At 32.6% G+C, this 16,951-nt stretch overlaps 2 pseudogenes; both read left to right on the forward strand.

Moving 5' to 3' along the window:
• Positions 1-2,483: 2,483 nt before the first annotated feature.
• Positions 2,484-3,521, forward strand: LOC125808129 (phospholipase A(1) DAD1, chloroplastic-like; annotated as a pseudogene).
• Positions 3,522-15,163: 11,642 nt separating this feature from the next.
• LOC125808127 (phospholipase A(1) DAD1, chloroplastic-like) lies at positions 15,164-16,201 on the forward strand (annotated as a pseudogene).
• The last annotated feature ends 750 nt before the right edge of the window (positions 16,202-16,951 follow it).

A 16,951-nucleotide genomic window follows, 5' to 3' on the forward strand; every position in this document is an offset into this window, starting at 1 on the left:
AGTCCAACCTTTTATCTCGTGTTCAGGAGATTCATCAAACTCTCTATATATCCATAAAATATTTTTAAAAAAAACTAAAATACATTCTTCGAGTGGGCTCGGGTGAACACACTCTTATCTCCTTATATTCGCCTCTAGTCATAAGCAGTGGCAGAGCCAGAAATTTCACAAAGGGTGTTCAAATGTTAAAAGTGAACCCGCTCTTCTTAAAAAGTGAAAAAAATTGTTACTAGTGAGATTCAAACACACAAACACTTTAAGTTCGTGTGTCTTTACTCTTTCAAGGCACCTGAAACCACTAGATTACATATATTGTATCAAGAGTGTCCAAATATGTTATTTAGCCATTTTATTTATTATTTTACTTATATATACGGTATAATTTCCCTGATATAAAGTTGGCTACGCCACTGGTCATAGGTACTTTTTATTCTTGGTCAAAAAACTCATGTTCAAATTCCTTTGAATATGGAATCATCTTTATTAAAAAACACTTTATTCGAAACATAAAACTTTTCAACACAAATCTAAATTTAATCGAACTTTCATGTGTATATTAGACATCACAAAAAATATAATGGTCAATGGGGATGCATTACTGTGGACTGTGCCGCAATATGGTCGAAAAAAAAAAGTTACAATACATTGTTTATTTTACTCGTTTCCTAAATACTTCCTCTATATACTATTACTTGGTCAACATGGTCAATCTTTCTTTAATGTTGTCTATTGACTTGTCAATATACTTCCTATGGGCTAAAGAGGTTGTATCGGGAAATCATGGATTTTTGAGTTTTGCCATTAATTATTGATAATTACATTTTTTTTGGCTTTTAATGACTTTTAGTTTTGTGTTTGATAATTATGATGTTTGGACCAGTTTATGTATATTAGAACTAATTTTACGAGATATCTATTGATATCTTTCACCAGCAAGAAGTATTATGTAATTCTGTCCAACAACGTTAGGACAAATAGAAAAGAAATTACTTAGTATTTTTGTGTGTGCTGAACATGTCTAGGGTTTAGTTATACGACTTATTGCGACTAATACATATAATTAAAGAAGATGCCATATTTTAAATGGTAAATCAACTATCTATGTAATGGAAGTTTGAGAATGCGCACAAAAGTTCTTTTAAAATTTGAGCCCGAACATGGTCTAATAAGAACACTTTAATTATCATGTGTTCATGTGCTCAACATCAAAATAGGTTATAGTTCGAATGTATAAATGAAATTGGAAACAAATTTAAAAAGTCATCAATGTATTTTGCATAAAAAAAAAATTTATCCAAGTAATTCATCTTAATAGTGTATATCTATATATATATATATATATATATATATATACACACACACATTACTAATACATACATAATATTAATGAACACATTATTTTTTCTAATATATATACACTTTACCAAACGACTCCTTATTTCACTATGGCTTATCATGACAAATGTCATGATTATGACGTATTCAAGATTACTATAGTTTCTAAAGGTTTTTCATATGTATACCAAAAATTCAATCTTTATTTTTTTCTTCTTTCTCAAGATTCATTCCCAAACACCATAGTTTATAAAAACAAAAAATAAGTCCTAGACCAAACGTTCTACAACTATTGATAGTGTACACATTTTGTCCCCACTAAACCAAATAATATAAAATCTATCCTATAAACACTTAAAATGCACCGTCCACCTCAATTATTTCTGTCATATAATATATAGTCTTCCTAAGAATAGTCTCCCCTCTACCCCATGTGTGGAATTAATAGATCCCATGCAGATTCGACTGAATTTAGTAGATTTTGTTTATATAATGTATTTGTATTAATAATAACAATAACAACAATATATTTAGTGAAAAGTCACTGAGTGGGATCTGGAGAGGGTAGAGTATTTGTAGACCTTATTACTACTTCGTGGAGATAGATAAGTTGTTTTTGAAAGACCCTGAATTGTGTTACTAAATTCATTAGATATGTATAAATATTAAATTTAGAATGTAACTCAGTCATTATTATTTAAAATTGTTATTATAAAATTCAAAATGTAAAAATTGGAATCCTAGCTTCGCCTCAACTCGACCCCACCATGCACCCACAATAAAGAGCTTGGGATCGGCAACAACTATAAATAGCCCTCATTTGAGTGCAGCCAAAATGTAATAGTTAAGTGAAAGTGTATGAATTAATATTATTACTCCACAAAAAAGAGCTTCGATTATCCACATTCCAAGAATCTTGTAAAAACTACATACACCTTTCACAAATCATGATGAGGCACTCAAGTGGAAATAATTTCAAAACAAATTGCAACATTTTCACAAAACAACATATGGGGTTGGTACTCCCTATATCAAAGTGTTCTACATTGAGTAAACGACTCATAGCTCGTAGTTTCAAGATCACGAACTCGGGGTTGGGCCACTGCTCTATTGGACACAGAGCAGTGGCCTAACTCCGGCACCAGTGGATGGAATTCCAAGGGATCAAGAATTGGGAAGGCTTGCTTGATCCACTTGATGATGATCTTCGTAAGGAGATCTTGAGGTACAGGGAATTCGTTGAAGCAGCCTATCGTTGCTTCGACTTTGACATGTCATCACCCACGTACGCCACGTGTCTTTATCCTAAGAGTTCAATGCTGACAGACTGCAGACTTGACAAAACCGGTTACAAGGTGGTCAAGAACTTGTACGCCACGTGCATGGTCCAAATGCCACGATGGACTAAAAAGACTTTCCAGAACCTAGCGTCCCCGCGATCCAGCTGGATCGGTTATGTGGCTGTTTGCGACGATGAAAAAGAGATCGCTAGACTCGGACGCCGCAACGTGGTGATCGCTTATCGAGGTACCGCCACCTCATGGCTCCAGAATTTTTGGGCCACGTTGACTTGCTTACCAAACGACATGACAACGTCTGACGAAAATTACGATCAACCTATGGTACAAAGTGGACTCTTGAACTTGTACACAACAAACACCCAATGTGACCAAAGTTTGCAAGACACAATTAGAGAAGAAATTGGCAAGATTGTTGATAAATATAGTGATGAGGCATTAAGTATAACTATCGCAGGACATAGTCTTGGTGCTGCCCTTGCAACATTAACAGCGTGTGATATTACAACAAAATTTAGTAACGCACCCATAGTAAGTGTTGTATCATTTGGAGGGCCTAGAGTTGGAAACAAAAGTTTTCGATGCCAATTGGAGAAAAGTGGTACAAATGTTCTCTGAATCGTCAACTCCGACGATCCCATTACAAAAGTTCCAGGATTCGTCATCCACGACGATATTAATGACGTGGAGGAAAAAGGGACTAGCCACGTGGCGTTCACGGGTATGCCAAGTTGGCTACAAAAGTGCATGGAGGATACCCAATGGGTGTATGCTGAGGTAGGCAAGGAACTTAGATTAAGTAGCAAAGGGGATATTGCCACGTGTCACGATCTCAAGACATATTTAGACTTGGTGAACAATTATGAAAATGGTACATCATTAATATGAAAAACAACAACTTTTGATATAGGTACATGAATAGGAAGATGAATAAAAATAGGACCACATGGATATTCTTGAAAATATGTGTATTTTAATGTGAGAAAGATATGTACAAAGTCAATTATTTTTGTTTTTTTCCAATCCTTCATATTATTATTTAATCGTTTTCGTGTTGGTTTCTTAAAAAGGCATAATACATAAATTGGACCCTAAATTTGGCTTCAAATTTTAAGTATGACCTCTAACTTTCAAAGTGCACAAGTAAGCACTTCAACTATCCAATTCTTAAAAAAAAAAACACGCGAATCCAACCTGGCATAACGCGTGATTTAGACGCAATTCAGGCGCGTCAGGGGTATTTTTCGAGGCCCACAATAGTAGAAAAAAAAAAGCAAAAATGACAATTTTACCCTTAATGAATCCCCTTTAAATATATCTTTATTTTTTTCAAATCAAAATCCCATTTTTCTTCTTCTTCTTCCTAATTCTAGTACTCAAGCATTTTTTCTCTTTTTGTGCACAATTTTTGGTCGTTTTTTATGTAATGGCTTCTAATTTTTTTTTGTCATTGTGTAAAAAGAGCTATAATGAAGATTTCTTGGTCTACAAATAGTTCAGTATAAAAAAAAGTGAATTTACATTCATGGTGACAACTTCTACCAAAAAAAAACTTTCAAAAAGCAAAAATTAACATAACCAGACTAAATTGAGGAAGAACAACACATAAACATCCAAAAGATAAGAACTTTGACCACAAATCTTCACAATTTTACTTTGATTTGCAAAGAAATTAGGGCTAGGGCTCCGCTGATGTTGAGTGAAAATCGAGCAAATTGGGAAAAGAAAATACAACCCTACCCTTTTGTATTTTAATTTCTTCTTTTTTTAAAAATTATAAAATACGTGTAATTTTTTAATTACGTGGCAGCCACTGAGTGGCTCAATAAGCCACGTAGGAGCGTTTGTATATCACACAATTTGGCTGTTGGATTCACGTATTTTTCTGTTTAAGAATTGGATAGTTAAAGTACCTACTTGTGCACTATGAAAGTTAGAGGTCATACTTAAAATTTGAAGCCAAGTTTAGGGTCCAATTTATGTATTATGCCTTCTTAAAACGTAGTACTATTTTAAAAATATTTAATATGCATGTATCAATATGTGAAGAATCCAACCAACATAGACTCTCATTATCTATAATCCAAGTCCATGGTATTTATAATGTATACTTAATGATTAGGTAATAAAAATTAAATTGCTCTGGATCTTTCTTCAGTTATATATATACTCTTTATGTTTCAGAATAAGTTTCGTTTTAGATTAATTTACGTTTATTAAGAAAAAAATAAATATAGTTTTCTTAGTTATGCTTATTTCTAAGTTTCACTTCTTCCTTCCCTTCCATTAGATAGTCAAGCTCAGTTTTCAACTTTTTTTTTCTTAAAAAATAAGAGCGAGACTTTCATAGTAAAGGAGAGACGAAGTCTAGTAACACAACCATGCATTTTAGCCTAGCCTGACAAGCAGTTTCACCGTTTCACATGACAGAACCCATCACAGCAGAGAAGTCTAAGCACCCCTATAATACTTCCATATATCGCGACTTGACAACCAAAATTGCGAAAAAATGGAAATTTTAGATCAATGGTGGGGATGAGCGCCCATGTACGCCTAACCTTCAGCCACCCCTTAATGGCACTAATAAGCACACAAGACGCATAGGTATAGGGATGCATGTTTGACAAGGCACTAATAAAAGAAGGAAAAAGGGTCTGATATACCCCTCAACTTTACCATTTGAAACTAATATGCCCCTTGTTATCAAAGTGGCATTTATACCCTTATCGTTATACAAACGACTCACATATACCCCTGCCGTTACAAAATGAGCTCACATATACCCTTCATTTAACGGAAGTGAAAAAAATTAGTTTTAAATTTATATTTTTGACTTTTAATTTTCTTAAAAATTATTGAGGGGTATATATGATTCTTCTAGCAAAATTCAAGGTATATTTTAATCTTTTCATACATAAATTATTATTTGACTTCTTTGATTATAATTATTTGAGTTTCTTATTCTTATTTTATTTTTTTCTTTCATATCTTAGTGTAAAGAAAAAAATTTAAAACTATTTTTTTTGTGGCTATATTATAATTTAAAACTATTTTTTTTGTCTATACTGTAATTTAATTTTTGTATTTGAAGAAAAAAATTTGGTCAGCTATAATAAGTTTTACAAGTGAAACATAAATAAATTTGACGATCAAAATAATAAATTCAAATTAGTCATTGAAACAAAAAAAAGTAAAAAAAATATGTTGATGAGGATTAAATATACTCATATGAGATTTTTTTTTAAAATAATAAAAAGTTAAACTAAAATTAATTTTTTTCATTTCCGTTAGAGGAAAAGGGTATATGTGAGTCACTTGGATATGAGTAGGGGTATATACGAGCCACTTTCATAAAGAAGGATATATCAGCTCTAAATGACAAAGTTGAGGGGTATATCAAACCCTTTTCCTTTCAAAGAAATAGTTCTTTAATATGAGGGTTTATATATAGTTGAAAATAATTACTACTATTTTCTTAAATTTCTAAAGCAACACTTATTTTTGGACAACTTTTGTTAATATAAGTAATACTTAATTTAAAATAATTTTTTTATTAAAATAACACTTATTTTGAAACGAAAAATTATATATACAAACTGCTTTACAATTATTGCCCTTGTTGAAAGTCGAGACTAATTTTTAATGTACAAGAAATGCTTACCTAATGATGTACGTGCATGTGATGTGGACATCCATATCTTAAGAAGCAATATTCTTTTATAAACCTTAAGAAAAAATTTATGTGATTTATGGATGTGTAAATAAGTGTGTCGTCATCTTTAGTTGGTTAAAACAATTTAAAAAAATTATTTTCTAATAAAATAAATTCTTTAAAAAAAGATAACATTTCTTTTAATGAAATTAGGGAAAAAGTTAAGCAAAACAAATTTCACCAGTGACTTTTCAAGAAAAAGTAAATACAACCTTAGTACCTTTATTTCTGATGTGAACGATTTGTTTTGAGTTGTTTCGTTCACACCCTCTAACACATATCACCCCTATCCTCTGTTTCCGCTCACCCTCCCCACCACCCTCACATCCTACCCCTACCCCCATCTCAAATTGTATTTTTGTAGTTTATATATTTAGAACCAAGTAAGTCACTAACACGATTTGTGATGAGAAGGTTTGAGTCCCTTTCACATGTTTAACTAAATATTTCGGATTCATGCTTTTTAAAAATAAAAATAAATTTGTTATGATCATCTTCTTTAAAAATGAGTCTTTGTAATAATTGTGATCTAAATTTAGTTGGATTTCAATTATACAAATACCATTCATCGAATAGAAAATTAAATAAATCAATAAATTATATAAATATTTTTAAAATAATATGTTTTTTATTTACATATAAAGGAAACATTAATTTTTCATGAAAGTATTTTACCTGAAAATGATTATGCGAGAATTGCATGTTAGAGATGATATGTAAATGGGGTGACCATTTTAAGTTGATATGTAATTCAAATCGACCCTAGAAATCGTGACAAAAATACAAAATTAATGTGGCAAACATTGACTTGGCATTGATATTTCAAGACATTAGGCATGAGGCAAAGAGTTGGCACATTTAATTAAAAGGGCCAAGAATAAGGCAGAGACCACAACTATGACGTTGTGTGGGAGTGGTGCGCTTGACGGTCAGTGGCGGAGCCAGATAGGACCTAGGGAATTTATCCGAAACTTTTTTTTAAATAAAAAAGTTATATGATTTATATATGGTTAAAATTATTTTATGTGTATATACACTACTAAAAAAAACTAATTCCCCCATTAAAATTTCCCATTGAAAAAAAAGTATTTATGGGCTTTTTTTCACGAATATTCTGATTGAATCGATCAATTGAGAGAAAAAAAACATTCAGTTACTAGTTCAAATATTTCAATGAAAATCTATTTTTTCACCATGTGTTTTTTCAATGAGGTGGTTCGATGATAATAGAATGAGAAAAGGATAATACATATATTTGACCTTAAACTTGGCTTTCAAATTTTAACTTTGACCTCCAACTTTCATAGTGCACAAACAAGCACTTTAACTATCCAACCTTTTAATAAATAAACACGCGATTTTTGGAGCTAAGAGCGTGAAATGCAATCGCTGCCACGTGTATTAGTGAGCCACTCAATGGCTGCCAACTAATTAAACACTTTACACGTCCATTTTAGAACTAAAAAAAAAATAAAAATTAATTAAGGGTAGAGTTGTCATTTCAGCATTTTTTCACTGTTGTGTGCCTAAAAATTACTTCTCACTCGCGCAAAATGCGTGCACGTCACGCATTTTGCCAGATAAGACACGCGTGTTTATTTATTAAAAGGTTGGATAGTTAAAGTGTCTATTTGTGCACTTTGAAAGTTGGAGGTCAAAGTTAAAATTTATGTTTACTTTTTCATATTTTAAAATTTATTAATGAAAATTCTGACTGATCTGTCACGATTCACGACTTGGCAATAGGCGCACGCACATGAGCAAGCAACACACCTTGACATGCCAAACACATTGGTGGTTACCAAATCCATGTCATGCACAAGTCAAGCCGCACTTGGATGGTTGAGCTTTGTGGCGCAGGGGCGGTTTGTGTTTTCTAGTTTTGGGTTGTGTCAACTACATTAGGTAGATTGTGGCTAAGTGGACCAAATGTCCTAGTTATGTTATATCACACCAAATTATATATATATATATATAACATCCTTTGTTAGTGACATTTTAATATTATTATAAATATAGCTTTGCGTTGCTACATTGTGTGTGTTGGTTATTTGTCTAGTAACTTATGTAACCTCTAGACTATTCATTGTAAAAGAATTTTCTTCTCTATAAATAGTGATGGTTTTGATCTTCCTTTGTTTTGAGTACAAGAAAATAGAATCGTGAAAGAGAGTTTCTTATTAGTTGAAGGGAGGTGTTCTTTTTTGTGGAGATTTGAACTCAACACTTGCCTGTTTGCTGAGTTATATTTTGTGAATTGATCATAGTATCCTCGAAAGGACAAGTCAAAAAGACTACTGCTGGACCGGCGAAAAACATTTGTTGCAGTGAGCTTGAATCTCCTTAAAGAGAGCGAGATATCTTCCACTTATCGTGAAGATAATTATTTTCTCCATTTTTATTTTCAATTATAATTTGTAATATGTAATTTTTAAAAACATCCTTTACTTAAAGAGGAAAAATCTGAGCGACACTAATTAGTTTGTGTTTGAACATGCAATATGAAGCGGTAATTTTAAATCAGTATTTGAACATGCATGAAGAAATTATCCGTACAATGTAAAAGAATTATATTAGAGAAGAACTAGTTAGTACTATTATTTACTAACTTGTTTATGAATAATGATTTGCTCATCTAATAAGATTATATCCAAATTAAGGAAATTTCGGTAGTTTTCCACAACTTGTTGGGATTTCATGTTTATGAAAAAAAAGTACAAACTGATTTAAAAAAAATCTAAATTACATATTCAAACAAAACTTTAACTTCAAATCATAATTTTATAACCACATATATATGCGTGTACTCGAGTTGATACCATCCTTGTGCATTTGCAAAAACAATGGTTAAGCAAAGCAAAATATACAAACTAGAAAATGCAAAATGGAAGTTGACAAAAAGGGGAGAGAAGGAATCGAGTCCTTATTGAATTCCCACCCCACAGAATTGCTCGGATGGTAAACATCTTTACCTTCGGTCTTAAATTTATGCATTCGAATTACCAATGAAGCAAAAAGGCGTAACTTCTAAGGAAGAGTACTAAAAAAGAATGACCTTAATTTCTTGAACTTAGGTAAAAGTCTCTGACAAGTGAAGACGTGAGGTCTTATAAGTCTTATAATCAGGTCATGCTAATTCCATATCAATGGATCAGTATTGAGAAGCATGTACTTGGATGGTTGTTTTTAATTAGGCAAACATCTTGATTGTTTTTACAATCTTACCTCCTTTAGTACTGAGCGGTCATGTGAAAGTCTTAGCAAGTGATTCAAATTCTTTTCCTCTTGAGGATGAAACTTATCCCGGCCTCAACGCTCCACAATTAGTAGTGTAGTAAAGAAACCAACTTCGAAACTTACCTTATTAAAATATTAAAAAATAGATAGTCTAGATTTCTTCTTATATTTAAAACATATTATATCCTTGTGAAATATTTATTTTTATAAATACAGTATCACTGTAATCAAGAGTATTAATGATATCTTATGTTGCTGCATTTTTCTAAATGTCTATTTCATTTCAAATAAATTCACATTTATTTTGTCACGCCTCGAGCCTACACTCCGGACGTGGCTGGCACTCGAAGACCATTGTTGGCCCCAAGCAAACCATTGGCCTGACTTACTTACTCAGCGGAATACTTAAACTTCAGAAACAACCTCAAATAAAGAACTTATGAAAAATCTTAGAATGTCTTTAAAAATAGCATTCAAACTAGCCAAAATGGCTACTCAAGTCTCATAGCAAAACATCTGAAATACAAAGCTAACATACTCATAACTAATTGTCTGACTATCTATGAAACCTCTAAAACAACTGAGATGGATGTTGGGACAAACCCCACAACATCCTAAAGAACTGATAATAAACTGAAAGCAATAAAAGGGATCCTCTGGAATACAAAGAGGCTCACCAACATACTTTGAACTGCTCATTGGATCAACAATGTGCTGGATGCTGATCCTAGTTACTTGCGTCTGCATCATAAGACGATGTAGGCCAACTGACATCAGTACATGAAATGTACGAGTATGCGAGTTGGAATGCTAAACACAACATAGGTTTGAAAAGAATCTGAAAGAAACTAAAGAACTTACCTGGCTCAACACAACTCAACATAACTGAACTCATTTCAATATAAAACAATTTAAAACATGTGCAATATAAAGAAAAGTTGTTTCAAAACATGATGCCAACTTTGTGTGTATGCAAAGATAAATATAACTCTGAGATGTATGTAAAAATACAAATAATCTGATGTATATAAAAATACAAAATACTGTTGTGGGAGTTTCTCTAACCGACAAACATCACTTAAGAGCTATAGTGATGATACAACACTTTACCTCACGCTGCCAAGGACCATCTTATACCTTGCCAAGGGTATAGAACCTAACTCACCAAGTGGATCCACTAGTCTATGCTAAAAAGCATTAAATGATTCATCTAAAAAGTATGACCCTTTTCTACCCATGATGGCTACATGGTTTATGGGGGTTGTGGGTTCTTTGAACGCTCCCCTATATCGGTGTTCAATACTACTCCCAAAATATGATACTAGCTCTTTATGTTTAAAAACATACTTCTTTCTATGGTTTGAGATAATTGCTCAAAAACTTAGCTCAAAGACTATCTTGGAAATCAAGGTTTCCTCTCTTGCTTTATTGTGAAAGCATTTATTATTTAACTAAAAAACTAGCCCAAAAGGCTCTTTAATGAAAAACTAGCTCAAAGGCTCTTTTGGAAATCTCAGTTTCCATTCTTATTTAAATGTGAAAACATTTTAAACTCTTTTGGGAATACATAGTCCTCATATACTTTTGAAGAAATGAACTTCAACTTTACTCTTTACTCAACTCAAACTCAAGTCTTAAAACAAAGTTAAAACATTTGTAAAAGACTTTTGGAAAACTTTATGAACTTCTCTTGACTTGACTCTTGACTTTCCTTAAATTGAATTTATGGATTAAAGGATCGTAATTTGTGATAGGAAAGATCTCATGATGTTTAGGAATGAATTTAGATAGCTAAACATGAGAAAAAAAAATCAAAATTTCACTATCTGAGGGTGGGTCCGCGACGCGGAGAAACATTTAAATTTTGGTTTCGAAAATAACTTTTTGAGGCAGAACGGTACGTGACCGCTCCGCTCCACGAAATAACTTTTCCCATAACTGGGGAGTGGGTCCGCGACGTGGAGGCATGTCCAGATTTTGACCGACGAAATTTCTTCTTCGTTTTCCAGCTCTAAACCCTCTAAACTCCATGGGTCATTTCCCCAAACACTTAGAATCGATTATATGTTCAAAGTACATCAGATTCTACTCAAAATCAAACCTAAAATCATGAATTCGGATCAAACAACTCCGCCACAATTCAATGAATCAAGAAATTAATAGAACTTCAACAAACCCATCAAGAACTCAATTTCTGAGCTTTCAAGAACTTAAATTCGCTAAAATAAAGCATGATTGGTGTGTGGGTGCACTAACCCAACGCTATGTGATCTCACATACCTTGTAGGGATCACCCCGACGAAATCCACAAGCTAAACTCGATGAACTTGACGATTTCCTTGCTTCTCCTTCTCTTTTCTCCTCTTCTTTCCTCTTCTCTAAAACCCTAACTCTTTTCCAAAAGTGTAAAACTAACCAAGTTCAGTTTAGACCCTTAATTAATTCACTTAAAACGAATTTAATTAATTGGATAAGGAAAAGACTGAAATACCTTTCAAAAATCCGGATTGGACATTTCCTTATTTGAACAGCCCAACTTCCAATGGCCGTATCTCACTCATACAAATTCGGATTCACGTAATCTTGGCGGCGTTGGAATGATCGTTCCAAGAGCTTCCCAATCATACCTGGAAGTACACTTAACTCATTCTGATCTAGGAGTTATGTCTATTTGAAGTTGACCAAAAACTCACTATTTCCTAACTTAAGTAAAATTCCAAATTTTTCCTTCTTTCCAAAAATGACTATTTCCAATTATTGGTTTCTTCCTATTTATTTCAAATTGCGGGATGTTACAAATTTCGTTAAATAAAATTTCTTCTATTATATTATTATGCTAATTAGCTCAAAAGAACGAATCGGATATTTCCTTAATATTCCATTTGTCTCAAATTATTTATCGTAATTATTTAATACACAAGTCTCTTAATTAGGAAATATTCCACCTTAGCTTTTGGGGTTCTTATTCCTACTATGTAATATTGTATATTTGAACTCACTACAATGGATCAACCTACTTCTGAGATGAATTTATCGATTGAACTAGATTTACTGGCTCTTAATTTACCATGCTACCGAGTTTTGAGCAGACGGAACCATTCAACGATGGTGAGATACCTTCATAGAAAGTCAAGTTGTAGAAAGATAGAACATGGCCAGAACACATATTGAAGAAAGAAGATGTATAGATGAGAGGTAGTTTCCTTTGTGTGTTTTTGGTGTTATTAATAAAGAAGTTAACCGATTAGGGTTGTGGCGAACATAGTCGAAACTAGAATTTCAATTTTATTGCTTTTGAATTTTATAATGACGATTATAAGTAATAATAATGAGTTTAAAATTTATACATATTTAATAAATTTATTAATATAAATAGATTATTAATTTGAGCAAAATCTACTAAGTTCGACTGAATTTCATGCAGACTGCTAGTTGTCTAGCTCCCCCCTACTGATAGAGTGGTAAAGTACTCTTTCATCCTTCCTTATAGGTCTCGTGTTTGAGCAGAGTCGGAACCACTTTACCCTTCGTCGAAAATTATATCGTGTACATAATTTAAATGTTAGCTATTACGAGTGTATATTTAATTTTTGCACACCCTTAACACAACTAAGAAGAAAACTCGCAAAACCTTCACCAAACTCCTGGCTCCCCCACTAGGTTCAAGTCCTCCTAAGTACGAAATTATTTTTATTAGGTAGCATCTTACTCTCAACATAAAAAATTTCGATATGAATTCAAATTTAATAAAAAAAAAATCGATCCTACCAATGTGGACTGTGCCGGAATATGGTCGGAAAATAAATGAGTTATAATACGTACGTTGTTTATTTTACTCGTTTTCTAATAATTCCTATAGTTGATTATGTCAAAATTATTATGTCTAGAATGTTGTCTGCTGACTTGTCAATACTTCCAATTGGCCGAATAATTTTCTGTCGGAAAATCATGAATTTTTGAGTTTTCGTCATTAATTATTATTGTTTTATCGTATTTTTAAAAAAAAATTATCAATAAATTTTATTTAGATATTTTATGGAGTAATTTATTTTAATTGAGCAATTGAATATATAATAAGTTATTTTTATTAGATATTTTCAATTTAAATTTTTGAAAATATTTTACACTTATTTTCAAGTGTCTGTTAGGTAATAATTAAGTTGAACATATAAATATTTCATCTCATTTAATTATCACTGCAACAAAAGAAACTTTTAGCGGCAATAAATATACATATTAATAATGAGTACTAAAGTTTTTACCGGCATTAGTTAAGTGCCATTAGATCCAATGTCGCTAAAGTCTTTAGAGACATATACAAAGAGTGTTAATTGCCGCTAAAAATACAAATTTAGCGGCAATTGATCTATTGTCATTAATTAATTGTCCCTAAAGATCATTTTAGATGTAGTGTATATATATATATCAATCTCAATTTTAGAACATGCCTGTAATTTTTCTTTTATTGAGATAATTGTGGGGCACGCCACATGATTAATTTCATGAGATACTTGTTACCTCATACCAACAACAAGTTTCAGTTAACTCCGTTCACAAAGATTATGTTGAACATGACTGAGGTTTAATTATACGGCTTATAATTTAGACTAATGCATAACTAAAGGAGATATATTTTAAGTAGTTAACTAATTATTTGTGTAATGAATGCTTGAGAATACGTAAAAAATTCTAAAATTTGAGTTCGAAATGTTTAATAGGAACACTTTAATTATCACGTGTTCGTGATGTGCTAACTCAATCGAAATATATCATAGCTCGAATGTCTAAATAAAATTGACCATCATAATCAATGTATTTCGTAATTTTTTTTATTTTATATATTTCCTTTTCGATCTATCAAAGAATGAATACACTTTCTTATATTAAAAAGCTATTTTTAAAAAAACTTTTAGGTTTTTTATTTCATATTTAATTAATGACATGTTCTTATCATCACCATGACATATTAAAGACTACATTTTCAAAGGTTTTTTTTTTTTCATATGTAATAAAATTCAATCTTTCTTTTTTCTTCTTACTTAAATTTTGTCCTCGATCGAACACTATGGTTATAAAAAAAAAAGTGAAAAATAAGTCTTGGACCAACGTTTTTTAATTTGGTAATATAATACCTATCATATAAAACTTAATGCACCGTCCGCCTCCAAATATTTTCTATCATATAATATATAGTCTTTCACGTAATATTCTCCCCTCTACCCCACCACCCACTATATATATACACCTCATTTTAGTTTTGTACTTTGGTACAACTATAAATACCTTTCATTTTGAGTGCAGCCAAAATGTAATAATTAAGTGAAAGTATATGCATTTTAATATTATAACTCCACAAAAAAGAGCCTCAATATTTTCACTCATGATCATGAGGCTCTCAAATGGAACTATTTACAAATCAAATTGCAACATTATGGGATTGATACTCCCTATTTCAAAGTGTTCTACATTGAGCACTAAACGACTTGAAGCTCGTAGATTCAAGATCACGAGCTCGTGGAACTCGGAGTTCAACCACTGCTCTGTTGGAGACAAAGCAGTGGTTGAACTCCGGGACCGGTGGATGGAGTTCCAAGGGATTAAAAATTGGGAAGGCTTGCTTGATCCGCTTGATGATGATCTTCGTAAGGAGATCTTGAGGTATGGGAAATTCGTCGAAAGCAGCTTATCGCTGCTTTGACTTTGGCATGTCATCACCCTCGTATGCCACTTGTCTTTATCCTAAGAGTTCGATGTTGACAAATTGTGGACTAGACAAGACCGGTTACAAGGTGGTCAAGAACTTGTACGCCACATGTGTGGTCCAAATGCCACGATGGACTAAAAAGACGTTCCCCAACCTAGCGTCTCCACGATGCAGCTGGATCGGTTATGTGGCCGTCTGCGACGACGCGAAAGAGATCACCAGGCTCGGGCACCGCGACGTTGTGACACTTATCGGGGTACCGCCACCTCATCTGAATGGCTCGAGAATTTACGCTCCACGTTGACTTGCTTACCAGATGACATGGCGACATCCAACGAAAATTACGATCAACCCATGGTACAAAGTGGACTCTTGAGCTTATACACAACAAACACCCAATGAGACCAAAGTTTGCAAGACACAATTAGAGAAGAAATTGGCAAGATTCTTGATAAATATAGTGATGAGGCATTAAGTATAACTATCACAGGGCATAGTCTTAGTGCTGCCCTTGCAACATTAACAGCGTGTGATATTACTACAAAATTTAGTAACGCACCCACAGTGAGTGTTGTATCATTTGGAGGGCCTAGAGTTAGAAACAAAAGTTTTCGATGCCAATTAGAGAAAAGCGGTACAAATGTTCTCCGAATTGTCAACTCCGACGATCTTGTTACAAAAGTTCCAGGGTTCGTCATCCATGACGATATTGATGACGTGGCAGAAAGAGGGACTACTCACATGGCGTCCATGAGGATGCCAAGTTGGCTACAAAAGTGCATGGAGGATACCCAATGGGTGTATGATGAGGTAGGCAAGGAACTTAGATTAAGTAGTAAAGGGGATATTGCCACGTGTCACGATCTCAAGACATATTTACACTTGGTAACACTTATGAAAAATGTGCAGCTTTAGTTTGGAATAAATAAATAAATTCCAAAACGATTGAAAAAATCAATATTTGGTTTGGTTTGGTTTGGTTTAAAGTTTGAAAATCGATACTATTTGGTTTGGTTTTAGTTTTACTAAAAACAAACCACAAAATAACCAAATCGAACTGAGAAATTAAATATGTAAATTTTATAATTATTTATATATTATTCATAAATAAAATACAAATATTTTGTTAAATTTTAATTAACATAAGTCTTTAAGTTTACCATTTTTTCAAGCCCAACACTTAAATTTTGGCCTTACTATTATAACCCTAATTTCAATTGTATCAAAATCAATTACTTAGTCTTTACCTACCCAACCTCACATAAGATAGTCACACTATTTTCTTAATTGAATCACTTTGTTCGTGTAATAATAAATCTAGTGTTGCTTAACTGAACACACAATAGGTTTCTGTGGATTGTTCATGTATTAGGTGTCCGTGTCTATCGAGATTCGTATGTCCTAAAAAAAATTATTACTTTCAAACCAAAAAATCAGAAAAAACCGAATCAAACTGACGATTATTTTTTTCATTTGATTTGATTTGATTTTAAAAAAATTAAAAATCGACTAGATTGATTTAATTCTAATTTTAACCAATAAATATAACAAAAACTTTGACAAATTTAAAATGGGCAAATAGTGACATGACATTGATATTCAAGACATTAGGCAGACACAACTAAGACGTGTGGGGGAGCAGTGTCTTGACATCTTGGGCAAAGC

Source organism: Solanum verrucosum, unplaced genomic scaffold (genome assembly GCF_900185275.1).
Source record: "Solanum verrucosum unplaced genomic scaffold, falcon-dt-bn FXZP01000529.1, whole genome shotgun sequence".
Taxonomy (NCBI): domain Eukaryota; kingdom Viridiplantae; phylum Streptophyta; class Magnoliopsida; order Solanales; family Solanaceae; genus Solanum; species Solanum verrucosum.